Here is a 12281-nt window from a genome sequence, read left to right as displayed (position 1 = left end):
TGGCTTTACCTCTCTATTTATTAAGTGTATTTACTATATTTTCTTTACTCACAGACTATGTAACTTCAGAAAGCAAAGACCACTTCTGTGAGTACTGTTGCTCTCCCCTCTCATAGAAAACTTACCACTGGCTAAACTTCCCATGAACATACAGAACGAATAAAAAAATTCCTGAACAGGTACCTAAACAAAGCAGTCTGTGAGAATACACTAAGAGAGAGAACACAGAAATGTGATTACTGCAGAACAGTATCAGGGACTGCATACTGGTTTAATAACATAGACAACCATTAAAAGAGCAGGAGAAAATCTACAAGAGAGCAATATTTGGGAACTGAATGAAGAATCAGTGTGATATAGGCAGACACATTGTCCAAGGTTGGACATTGGAAAGAGTGTGGCCAATATCACTGGCCACACTCCCAGTTCCTCTCAGCCTCCCGGCCTGGCAAGCACTGACTGACCTGAGAGGTCCCGGTTTGGGGGATCGTCCACAGACCACGGCTGTAATCCCTGCCCCAACTTGATGCTCTCCTCAGGATCGGTAACACAATGCCCTGTGATGAGAAACAGTGTTGGTCATCGATCAAGTTCAACTTCAGTCTTTGAAAACTAACAAATGCAGTGATAAGAGCTATGCAAAAGAGGCCAATGTGAAACTTTCTTAAAAAAACAAAAACCGAAACACCCACAATGTACACTGCATGCCATGTTCAACCTCACCTGCCGTCAATTATATAAGCAAGTGCACACTTATCGGTGCAGAAGACAGCATTGCACTCCAGTGTTACACTGGCGCTTCCTCACCTAGGGACAGCAGGTGACTGTAGGTCTCCAGCATCACATCCCAGTATAGGGTCCTCTGAGCTTCACTCAGGTACCACCATTCCTGCCACGTGAAGTTCACAGCCACGTCTTCAAATGACACCGTACCCTCTGAGGAAACATTTCTCATCTCAGGGCGGGCAGCCTGGGTCAGACAGAGCAAGTGGAAACACACCTTATTTTGTGGGTCTTTGGTCCTGTATAGGATGTACAGAATTCTCAGTTGAAAGAGTCTCGCCTCTACATTCACCCTTTCGGTCCTAAAAGTATAGCTATAGCTTACCTTATCAATTTGGAAGTGTCTATGATTCTAAGAATAAAGGATGAATAAAATTTCCTCCTTGAGGAGCTGACAGCCTGGTTGTCAGGTGTAACAGACACACACCCCGAATCATGTGCTAAAGGAGCTTCATAACAAATGAAAAGCATGTGCAACTTTGTGCCAATGTGACTCCTGTGACCTCAAAGCCTGGGATCTCCAACTCACAGTAAACAAAAACTGAACCTGAAACCAGAATGTTCAAACAATAAGGCGGGAAAAAGCACAGGTAAGAGATGTTCAACTACAAGCAACTATAAACCAGAGACACACTATGGAGGGGTGGGGAGAGGTGGAGGGAGGAGCGATTAGGGTCAAAATAAGGGGGGTGGGATGTATGGGGACTATAACCAAGATGAAAATGCATACATTGCACAGAAATGAAAAATGATGTAAAATATATACAAAATAAAATTTTAAGAAAAGATGTTCAGCTGACAGAGTCAGAGAAGACAGAACAGGTCATCACTTCTGAAATGGAAGGACAAAGGGGAGGAGAACTCGGTAATAACTTGGTGGCGAAGGTACAAGGAATGTTTTCCTAATATGCTGTCCGCATGACGGGCCGGAAGACACTGGTATTCCACACGCAACTGGACATGTGTGTGATAGATCAGGAACTCTAAGCTGAGAACAGAAATGTGGGAATCAGGGCCTCCCTGGAGGCACAAGAATTTAAGTCTCAGCACTATGAAGCTATCCACAGCTACTGCAGCATGAGTTCAATCCCCGGCCAGGGAGCTACTCACATGGCGCAGCAGACCTCTCCTGTCTCGTCCGCTGCTCCCCTCAGCAGTGTGTTTCAGTGGATCTGCCTGTTCTACTCCTGACTCTGACTCTGGTGAGTCCTCTCACCTCCTGCACCTGTGGCCTACACCCGAGCGTTTATATGCATACATAAAATAAATCTTAAAGCAAAAATGAATTTGGGAATCTCCAAGATATTTCTGATAGTTTTCATCATCATATGGGAGAAGACAGTGACCAGAACAAAAGGTATCGAAAGAAGAGGAAAAACTAGAAGAGACAAAAACGTCTTTTGGAGAAAGAACAAAATAGATCACAGAAATGAAAGAGTTTTGAAAAATAAGATACTCGGTATGAGAAAACAAACATCTTAAGAAATCTGTAAATTTATTCTATCATCTCATTTCCTGTGTAGTAAATCCTATGTACCTCCACATACATATTGAATAGGAACTCATAAAAATAAATTTCTATTTGTATTAGCTAAAAAAGGATTCAGAGGATTTTTCCTCAACACAAAGCAAGTCCTTGACACAGCCACAGGCGACATCAACATTCCCAGTGAGAGAAGGACTAACAAAGATGCTCAGTGTCCCCTTATTCACAATGGATTCAGGTGACCCTATACAACAACAACAACAAAGAGACAACATACATAAAAATGGTCATAACTAGTTATAATTCATTCTTAGAAAACTAATGAAAGCCACAGTAAAGCAACTCTGGAAAGGAAAACCCAGTGAGCAGACTGTGAGTATAACACACACCCGTGTTCACACACACAGGAGCTCCTGTACGCTGCCAGGGAAATGACAAAACAGTAAGCAATGCATATAGCGGAACCAAGGGCAGAGACTTGCTGGAATAAAGAAATCCGGAGGGTTAAACAATGAATTAAACAAATGCAAAGACACTACAGCATCCAGGACACGATGAGCCTGCTGCACTGACAGCAACTCTCGCAAGGTAACCCGGTCACATCCCAGTTCTAGGAAAACAAAAATGCATTCTTATTTATAGGCTCATTGATGAAAACACTAATATGAGAAATGAAACCACAGCAGAGAGAAGGTGGATGGCTCATTTCTGTGCACAGAAACTCACTGGACCTCCCAGCAGTTAACAAGGCAATAAAATAAGAGATTCACCAAGAAAACAAGGTGTAATAAGACTCCATTCATAAAGGTCTGAGTTGTCAAACTGTGAAAACAGAAAGTAAATGGTGGACACAGGGGCTGAGGGACAGGGCAGTTGGGAGCGAGAGTTTCATGAGTACAGTATTTTATTACTTGGAAATGAAAAAAATCTGGAAGGTGGTGACGGCTGAATAACACTGTCAGATACTAAATGCCAAAGAACACCACATGCAATAACAGCGAAAGGAGACTTTTTATTTTACATTTAAATAAAGGGTCGGGGGCTCCCTGGTGGTGCAAGGGCTAAGACACAACCTATGGAGCTGTCCGCTGCCACTGCACCACGAGTTCGATCCCTGGCCAGGGAGTTACCCATATATGGCGCAGCAGACCTCTCCTATCTCACCTGCTGCTCCCCTCAGCAGTGTATTTCAGTCAGTCTGCCTGTTCTGCTCCCCATTCTGTTTCTGGTGAATACTCCCTCCGCCACACACATACCTCTCGCCTGCACCCCAGTTCTTGTATGCATAAATAAGTACATCTTTTTAAAAATGAATGAATGAATGAATGAATGAATGAATAGAGGGCCAGGTTTACTAGGAAAAGGAGAAAAAGAAGCAACAGTCACGCTGGACTGAAGAGCAGCCACTGCTACTCCCCACAGTGCAAAGGTTTAAAATGAAACACTTGCATGGTCACAGGTGACAAGAGAGCTGCTAAAATTAGGTTGTAAAATATATTCATTCTAACAATATTCTATAAACATTCTATCAAAATTTTAAAAATCTACCATTAACCGTAACTATAGCAAGAATCATATGTATGACTAACGCACACACACCCACTGTACTCCAGACTCGATGACAGAAATGTGAAGCTCCTTATTAAAAACTGCATTTAGGATCACTGACATAAACTCCCAACAACCAAAGGTCAAATGATGAACATCTGCGCTACCTGGTTTTACTCAGCGAGTGTCTGTGTCATGACCCTTGTTCAAACGTGTCCCACTGACCCGAGTACTTTCTCCCCCTGAACTCTGAGGTGTCACCACACACTGGCCAGTCGGAGGCAGAAAAGGGAGCAACCTCATCACTGAGAAAATGCACCATCAGGTTTGGCCAAGAATGAGAACTGGGGCCTCCCCGGTGGCGCAGCGGTTGAGCGCTGGGTTGCGAAGCTGCCCGCGGCCACTGCGGTGCCGGTTCGATCCCCGGCTGCTCCCCGGCCACCGCAGGAGGGTCCCACATGGCGCGCAGACCTCTCCTGCCGCCCGCTGCTCCCCTCAGCAGTGTACTTCAGTCCTTCTGCCTGCTCTGCTCCCCGCTCTGGCTCTGGTGAATTCTCTCACCCTCCCGCGCTTCTGACTGTACCCAGTGCATGTATAAACCAAAACAAACAAACAAAAAAATAAATAAATAAGACATGCCTCTAGAAAATTTAAAAAAAAAAAAAAAGAATGAGAACTGTATTGTGAAAGAAAGTGAAAACACACACACACACACACACACACACACATGCTGCATGCACAAGCACGCACATACGGTGGTGCTGTTGTTAGCAACCATTAAGGTATCAGGTAATATTGAAGAGTAACTTGCATTGGATGAAACTGAACTCTGGAATAGAGAAATCCCTTTCTGGTGGCGGGAGACCTGGGCTGAGAAGGATCTAATTCCACACGGGAGGGCACAACACAGGACGTGGTTTGCATCTTGCATGAGCAGCAGGTGCCATCGGGACGGCTACAGGCGCAGTCAGGTGGGAGCCAAGCCTGTGGTACTAGGCCTGGGTAGGAGGCCCACGCTCAAGTGTAACTGGCAGAAATGGCAAAACACAGCTGACTGACTCACTCAGGAGAAGTGCAGACTGAAGTGCAGACTGAAGACGGGAGACCAGATCGGAACACAGGGATTAGCTACATTCAGGAGCACAAGATACTCAAGCACTCAGGGACACGGAAAAGAAATCATCAGAGAGACCATGACAGAAGCAAACGCAAAGAAATTTCATCTTCCAAAACACAGAAGACGGAGGAAAACTCACCAACACATACGACGAGGTCAACATTGTCCTGATCCCCCCCAAAAAAAAAGACAGCATAAAAGGGAAAAATAGACCAACGGCGCCCAAGAACAGAGAAGCGAAAATCCTCAACAAATTCCAACCGACTTAATACAGCAACATGGAGTCTCCCAGGTGAATCAAGGGTTCAAGACAAAGCTCTATGACGCTATCCGCAGCCCCTGCAGCATGAGTTCGATCCCCAGTCAGGGAACTGACCCACACGGCACACCTGACCTCTCCTGTCTCATTGCCTCTCCCCTTAGTCGTGTATTTCACCAGATCTGCCTGTTCTGCTTCCCACTCTGTCTCTGGTCAATCCTCTCACCCCCTGCACCTCTTGCCTGCACCCCAATTCTTGTATGCATAAATGAATAAATCTTATTAAAAAAATGGACAAAGGAACTACATAAACTCTCCTCTAGAGAGGGAATTCTGACATCCTACAGACAATAGGAATGTTCACCTTAACTTACTGTAAAAGAAATGTAAATTGAAAGCACACTTAGATGCCACCTCACCCCTTGAGAAGGCCCAGATAAAAAGAATGGATTTACACGAAACGGGGGGGGGGGGGGGGTGCGAATTGTATGAGGACTATAACGAAGATGAAAATGATTACACGGTGCAAAAATGAAAATTATGTAAAAATATATGAAATAATATTTAAAAAAGTGAAAAAGCTAAAAAAAAAAAACAAAAACCACATATGGAATGAAGAACGCTGGAGAGGGTGCAGAGAAAAGGGAGCTCTCAACAACGGCTGGTGGCCATGACAGTCGGAACAGACCCTGTTGATGAGGGTGCGGAGGTTACTTAAGGAAATAAAAACGGAAATTCCATGTCATCTGCAATACTTCTCCACATTATCCTCACGGGAAAACTGAAACACAAAAAGATTTATTCCACCCGGGAGCAGAGCAGCTCTGTTCCCAACTGCCCAGTCATGGCCCAAACTACATCCCTTCAGCAGAGGTGGGGCAGGAAGGGTGGAGCACACGCAGGGGAGCACTGCAGGGCTGTGAGGAAGGAGCAAAGGGGCACACTGAGGGTAAAATGGGTGGGCAAGGAGGTGATGGTTTTTTTTTGGGGGGGAAAAAAAAAAGATTTATTTATTCATGCATAGAGGAGCTGGGGTACAGGCCAGAGGTGTGGGCGAGGGGGGTGAGAAGATTCAGCAGACAGAGCAGGGAACAGAACAGGCAGATTGACGGAAATAAACTGCCGAGGGACGCAGCAGGCCAGTCAGGTCTGCTGCGCCATGTGGGTTGCTCCCTGGCTGCCCGGTGGATGGAACCTGTGCTGCAGAGAGTGCAGACAGCCCCATCTGTTGCATCTCAACCCCTTGCGCCTCCAGGGAGGCCCCGGGAGGTGCTATTCTTCAATGAAACAAATGAAAAACTAGAGACACATGTGAGATGGCTTCACTCATCTGTGGGAAATATCCAAAAAACATTTACAGGCAAAATACTTGAATCAAACTTGAACCGGGTCATGTGAAGGTAAAGATGACCACCACAGGGAACAGGGGAAAGGGTGGAGAAGTTAGGGAGGGAGGCAAACGGGGGATGGGCCAGGGTGGTTTGGTAGAGGGTGAAACAAGGGGTAGGGCAAGACCCACTAGGAGTCTAGGAAAAAACTGGCAACTATTTGAGCAGAAGGTTTTAGTGCTCCACATGTCAATGACAGATCAAGGAGGGAAAATAAGTAAAAGAAGAAGAAAAAGTATAAGAAAGTTTAAAACAATTTAAAAAATTGAAACTTCCCCAAGTTCACACACGGTGTGGGCAGGAACTTTGGGGAAGGCAAAGGCTGGAGAGTGTCACTGGACTGGGGAACAACTTAGGGTGCAGTGAGCGTCACTAGAAATGCATGCAGACCACACCAAGGAGAAATGCACAGGAGCAGTGCAAACAACGGCCAGAAAAAAGGACTCTGAAGAGTCTACCCGGCACCTGGGGTTTGCAGACCCCTTGAGAGAAGAGCAGGGGCAGGGATGTGAGGACGCCCCAGTGGACTCAACGTCACTCGTGCCAAGACTGACGCCTGCATGAAAGTCTCCGAGAGCGGCCTGGGACACACTATAGGATTTCAGCAACTGCACAGAAGCCTTAAAAATTCAGTTGTCCTTTTCAAATGACACGTGGCTCCTTCACCCCCATCTGCACTGGGTCCTCAGGCCCATCCTCTTCCTCTTCCCTCACCCCGCACCTGAGCAGCACAGAGCTGGGAAGTGTTTCTGTCCAGCGGGGTGAAGAGCCACAGGCCACACCTTCAGCGTCATCAACGGGGACCCAGGTACAGACTCTGCGCTGCGGGAGCACCAGGGCAGAGCCCCATCTCCACGCACGCTGGACATGGGAAGGGCCTGGACCTACGCCACACCTTTCCCTGGTGAGGAATGTGTCCCTGCACAAAACTATGTTTCTCATGTGCATGTCCGGGGATGAACCCGCATAGTCAATGCACCGCGAGCTGAAGCCAACACGCCACTCACCAGAGATTCGTCCATGGTCGCTGCTCTCACAGACGCGCGAGGGCTCGGGAGCGGCGCTGGGGGGCGCTGGGGTCCAGCACAGAGGACGGAGGCGGCTGCCGGGGTCCGGAGTCTCCTGGCCAGAGCCGCCACACGCTGCCTGGAGACACCAGCGAGTCACCGCGCGTGGCAGCGGGTGGCACTTCTAGCAGGGCAGGAACGGCCCCGAGTCCACGCGCCGCAGAGCCTGGGCGGACGGTTCACCACAACTCAGTAAAAGGTGACACTGCCCACTGCCTGCGCCACGGTCGCGCAGGAGCAACCGTCTCAGAGCCGAGGAGTCGCGGCAGAGTGTGGACTCAACTTCCAAGGAAACGACCTTCCCGCCCTCCGCTCCGGGACTCTCGACAGCGCCGCGTCCCCTGGGTGCGCACGTGCGGGCGGGAGGCGGGAATGCAGCGGCCAGCAGGACGCCGCCTGGGGGGGAACGCGCAGCGCGCCCGGGAATTCAGTCCACAAGCCTCTAACGCCCCACGAGCTCCCCCCCGCCCTGCAAACCAGTTTCCCGGGACCTCCCCGCACCCACAGGGGCGCCTCCCCCTGGCAACCCGCCACCACTGGGTCCGCGAATCCCACCCCGGGCGCATTGCCCGCCCCCCAAACCCGAAACACCGCCTGGCTCTCCCCTCCCTCCCCGCGCGACTTCTGTGGGGCCCAGGGAGTCAGCGCGCATGCGCACAGCCGAACCAGCGCTTCCCCAGGCCCCCGCCTCGGGGACCCCGTCCCCAGCCGGGGGAAGACCCCGGGCAGCTTCCGGGGACACCCCGGAAAAGTCCGAGACGTTCTCCCCAACGGTCTCCGACCCCGCCCCTCGCGCGCTCCGGCGGGAATCGGCTCCAAAGCGCCCGACTCCACGCGGCCGGGGCCCCCGCTCGCCCGCATCCCCAACCCCCGACGCCTCCGCTCCCCCGAGCCCGGCTACCCGGGACAAACCCCGCGCTCACCTCGGGGAGCCCCAGCGCTCGCGGAGGAGCCGGAACTTCCGGACTGGCGTGGGCGGGGCCGCGCCTGCGCAGATCGCGGAAATCCCGCCAAGAAATCTCCGCTAGAACCACGGGGGCTGGAGACTACATTTCCCACAACCGCTTGCGCGACCGTCGGGCCGTCGTTGGGGTGGGGTTGCGGCCTGGAAGTGGGAGGAGTGGAGGTTGAGGAGAAGGGGCGGGAGGGCGAGGCCCGTGAAAACTGCGGGGCCCAAAAAGGGTTCCGGGCTCTGAGGGAAGAGAGCTCAACAGGGCCGTCCTGGGGCTGAAGGGGTTAAGCACCGCGCTGACTCAGAAGCTATCCGCCCCTCCACAGCGGGGAGCGACCCACAGGGCTGGGCTGACCTCTCCTGTCCTGCCTGCTGCTCCCCTCAGCAGAGTATTCCTCTCTGTCTGCCTGTTCTGCGCCCCACTCTGTCTCTGCTGAACCCTCCCCATCTCTCTCTCTCACACACACACACACACACACACACACACACCCCTTTGGCCTGCACCCCAGCTCTTGTATGAATAAATTTAAAAAATATACGTAAGAAGTCCACATATACATAAGTCCACATAGAGTCTAAATAAGACATTCACAATATCTCAAGTATGGTTGATTAAAAAAAGACCCAGAAAATAACTATATGGGTCCCCAAACCTCGTCTTGAACTTTTTCTTATTTTTTGAAAGATTGGTTTTATTTATTTATGCATATAAGAGCAGACGTGTAGACCAGAAGTGTAGGGGGTGAGAGGATTCCCCAGAGACAGAGTGGGGAGCAGAACAAGCAGATTGACTGAAATACACTGCTGAGGAGAGCAGCAGGTAAGTCAGGGGAGGTCTGCAGTTACATGTGGCCAGCTCCCGGGCCAGGGACCAAATCGTGCTGCGGTGGCTGCTGACAGCTTCATAGTGCTGTGACTTAACCCTCTGCACCACCACAAAGGCCCTCAAACTTTTCAATTATGCTAATCTTTAGTGTTTTCATGTTGGCTTATGCTCCATAACAATTTTCTGACTTAAGGAATAAAAGGTGTTATTCACTTCCTACTGTATTGCAATGTCTTCATATGAATTTAAATTTCATTATAAATTACTTAATCATATTTTCATTTCTTTCTAGTTTCCAGTATGAATATCTGGTGGTTTCAAAATTCTTATTTGGACAAACCACTGATCACTTTCCACGTACGGTTTCTCTCAGTTTGCACTCTCTGATGTTTAGGATGATTTGACTTCTGGTTAATCACATTGCCACTTCTGGTTAAACTTCTGGACTTCTGGTTAAAGAGACCAAAGTTGGGGCCTCCCTGGTGGCACAAGGGGTTAAGACACAGCCCATGAAGCTATCCACAGCCACTGCAGCACGAGTTCAATCCCCGGGCATGGAGCTACCCACATGGCACAGCAGACCCCTCCTGTCTCGCCTGCTGTTCCCCTCAGCAGTGTATTTCAGTCAACCCACCTGTTCTGTTCCCCACTCTGTCTCTGGTGAATTCTCTCACCCCCCCCCACCTCTAGCAGATACCCCAGTTCTTGAATGCATAATAAAATAAATTTTGGGAAAAAAAGAGACTAAAGTAAAAAAATTGACTTCACAATTTTAACATTTCTCTCTGATGTGAATTCTCTAATGTAGAGTAACACTTGACTTCTGGTGAAACGCTTTGCAACATTCTTCATATTTGTAAAGTTTCTCCCCAGTATGAATTCTGTGATGTTGACTTAAATGTGATGGATGGTAGAAGGCTTTGCCTACATTCTTCACATCCGGAAGGTTTCTCCCCAGTATGAATTCTATGATGGCAAGTTACATTTGAATTATTATTAAAGGTTTTGCCACATACTTTACATTTGTAAGGCTTTTCCCCAGTATGAATTTTGTAATGGTCAGAAACACTTGACAGACAATTGAAGGTTTTGCCACATTCTTCACATCTGTAAGGTTTCTCCCCAGTATGAATTCTATGATGTCGAGTAAGACTTGACTTATTGTTAAAGGCTTTGCACATCCTTCACAATTGTAAGGTTTCTCCTCGGTATGAATTCTGTGATGCTGACTAAGATAGTTAAAGGCCAACAGTTGGTTAAAGGCTTTCCCACATTCCTCACATCTGTAAGGTTTCTCCCCAGTATGAACTCTCCGATGTGGGGAAAGGTGACACAGCATAGAAAGGTGTTACCACAGTCAGGACGCGTGTAGGCGTTTCTCCAGCATGAATCCTTAGATGGTTAGTCAGCTGTGGATGCCAATACAAGGCTTTACAATGCTCTTCACACTTGTGAGGTTTCTCTCTCTCATGTTCAGTAAGTCTTGGGCACCATTTGGTAGCTTTGCCGTATCCTTCACAATGATAGGGTTTCTCATGAAGTGCATGATGCTGGAAAAGTATTGAGGACTCATCAATAGGATCCTGTGTAGATTTTTCATCTTCCTTTCTAATTCTCTGATGTTGACAATGACATCACTGAAAGTTTAAATCTATCCCACATTGACAATGTTTTGAATAATCATTTGCATTATGGACTAGGGGACTTCCCATATGTTCCCACATTCTTCTCAGAGATTGTGTCTTGTGAAAAATGTCACATGGATCTTTGCTAACAGAAACATATTTATCTCTACCTGCAACAGACATAAAATGGAGTTTGACCCAACATAGTTTACACGCAGGATCACTTTGTACAGGAGGAATTGTGTTATGGATGATTGTCCCTTCTTGGGAATCTTCATTGCAACAACTGTTGTGCCCTTCACATGCCTCTTGACATGTCTGGTCTTTCAATAATTCTAAATTCTCAAAGGTGCCGATTCCATCTCCTCCGGTTCCACATTTAGCAACAAATTTTCTGTGCCTGACTGTGGCATGGAGACCTGGTTGCCTTGAGAAGACAGAGCTGGAGACAACCTCACTCACAGCACTCAAGACAAAATACTTTAAATATTTAAGACATAAAATTAACACCAAATAAATACGACCGAATGACGTTAGGATAGGTGACAGCAACACACATGCTTATGAATAGGTAACATCCTTAGGGAAAGGAAAATACATAGCAAATACAGAAAACTGTACGATACAACCCTATAGTAAAAATATTGTTTCTGCTTCAGAATTTGGAAATATGGCACCAAAAAAAATCATAGATTTATGTTATAGAATACATATATCATGAGATATAATTTGTGATGTCAGTAGGGGTAGAAATGTTAAAGAGTGGAGTTTTGGTATGCTGCTGAATTTACATGGTTTTCACTTAAGAAAAGACTGTCATAACTTTTCAACATGGTATGGAATCCCCATGAGAAAAAAGATACCATAAAATACATGGAAAAGAAATGAAAACAGAGACTGATGTTATGTGTACATAGGTTGGATGACAATGTTTAACAATGTTTGTAAATAACATTACAAACCAATATACCTCAATTACCGTCAAAATGTGTGAAAGTGGCGGGAAATCACCAACAAGAAAGGAGAGAGGAATGAAAGCATATAAGAAAAGGTCAAAAAATATACAGTGATGCAGTAGGTTGGAAATGAGGTATAAAAATGGCTGAGAATAGAGGAATCATTCTTTAATAAAGTTAACGCCTTCTTTTCAGTAATACTTTGGTGTAAATAAAAGTCCACAATACAATGACAAATGTGTCTGAATGAATTAAAAATAACACCAATTCAATC

The sequence above is a fragment of the Talpa europaea genome (assembly GCF_964194135.1).
Source record: "Talpa europaea genome assembly, chromosome: 2".
Taxonomy (NCBI): Eukaryota; Metazoa; Chordata; class Mammalia; order Eulipotyphla; family Talpidae; genus Talpa; species Talpa europaea.
This window is presented reverse-complemented; position numbering follows the sequence as displayed.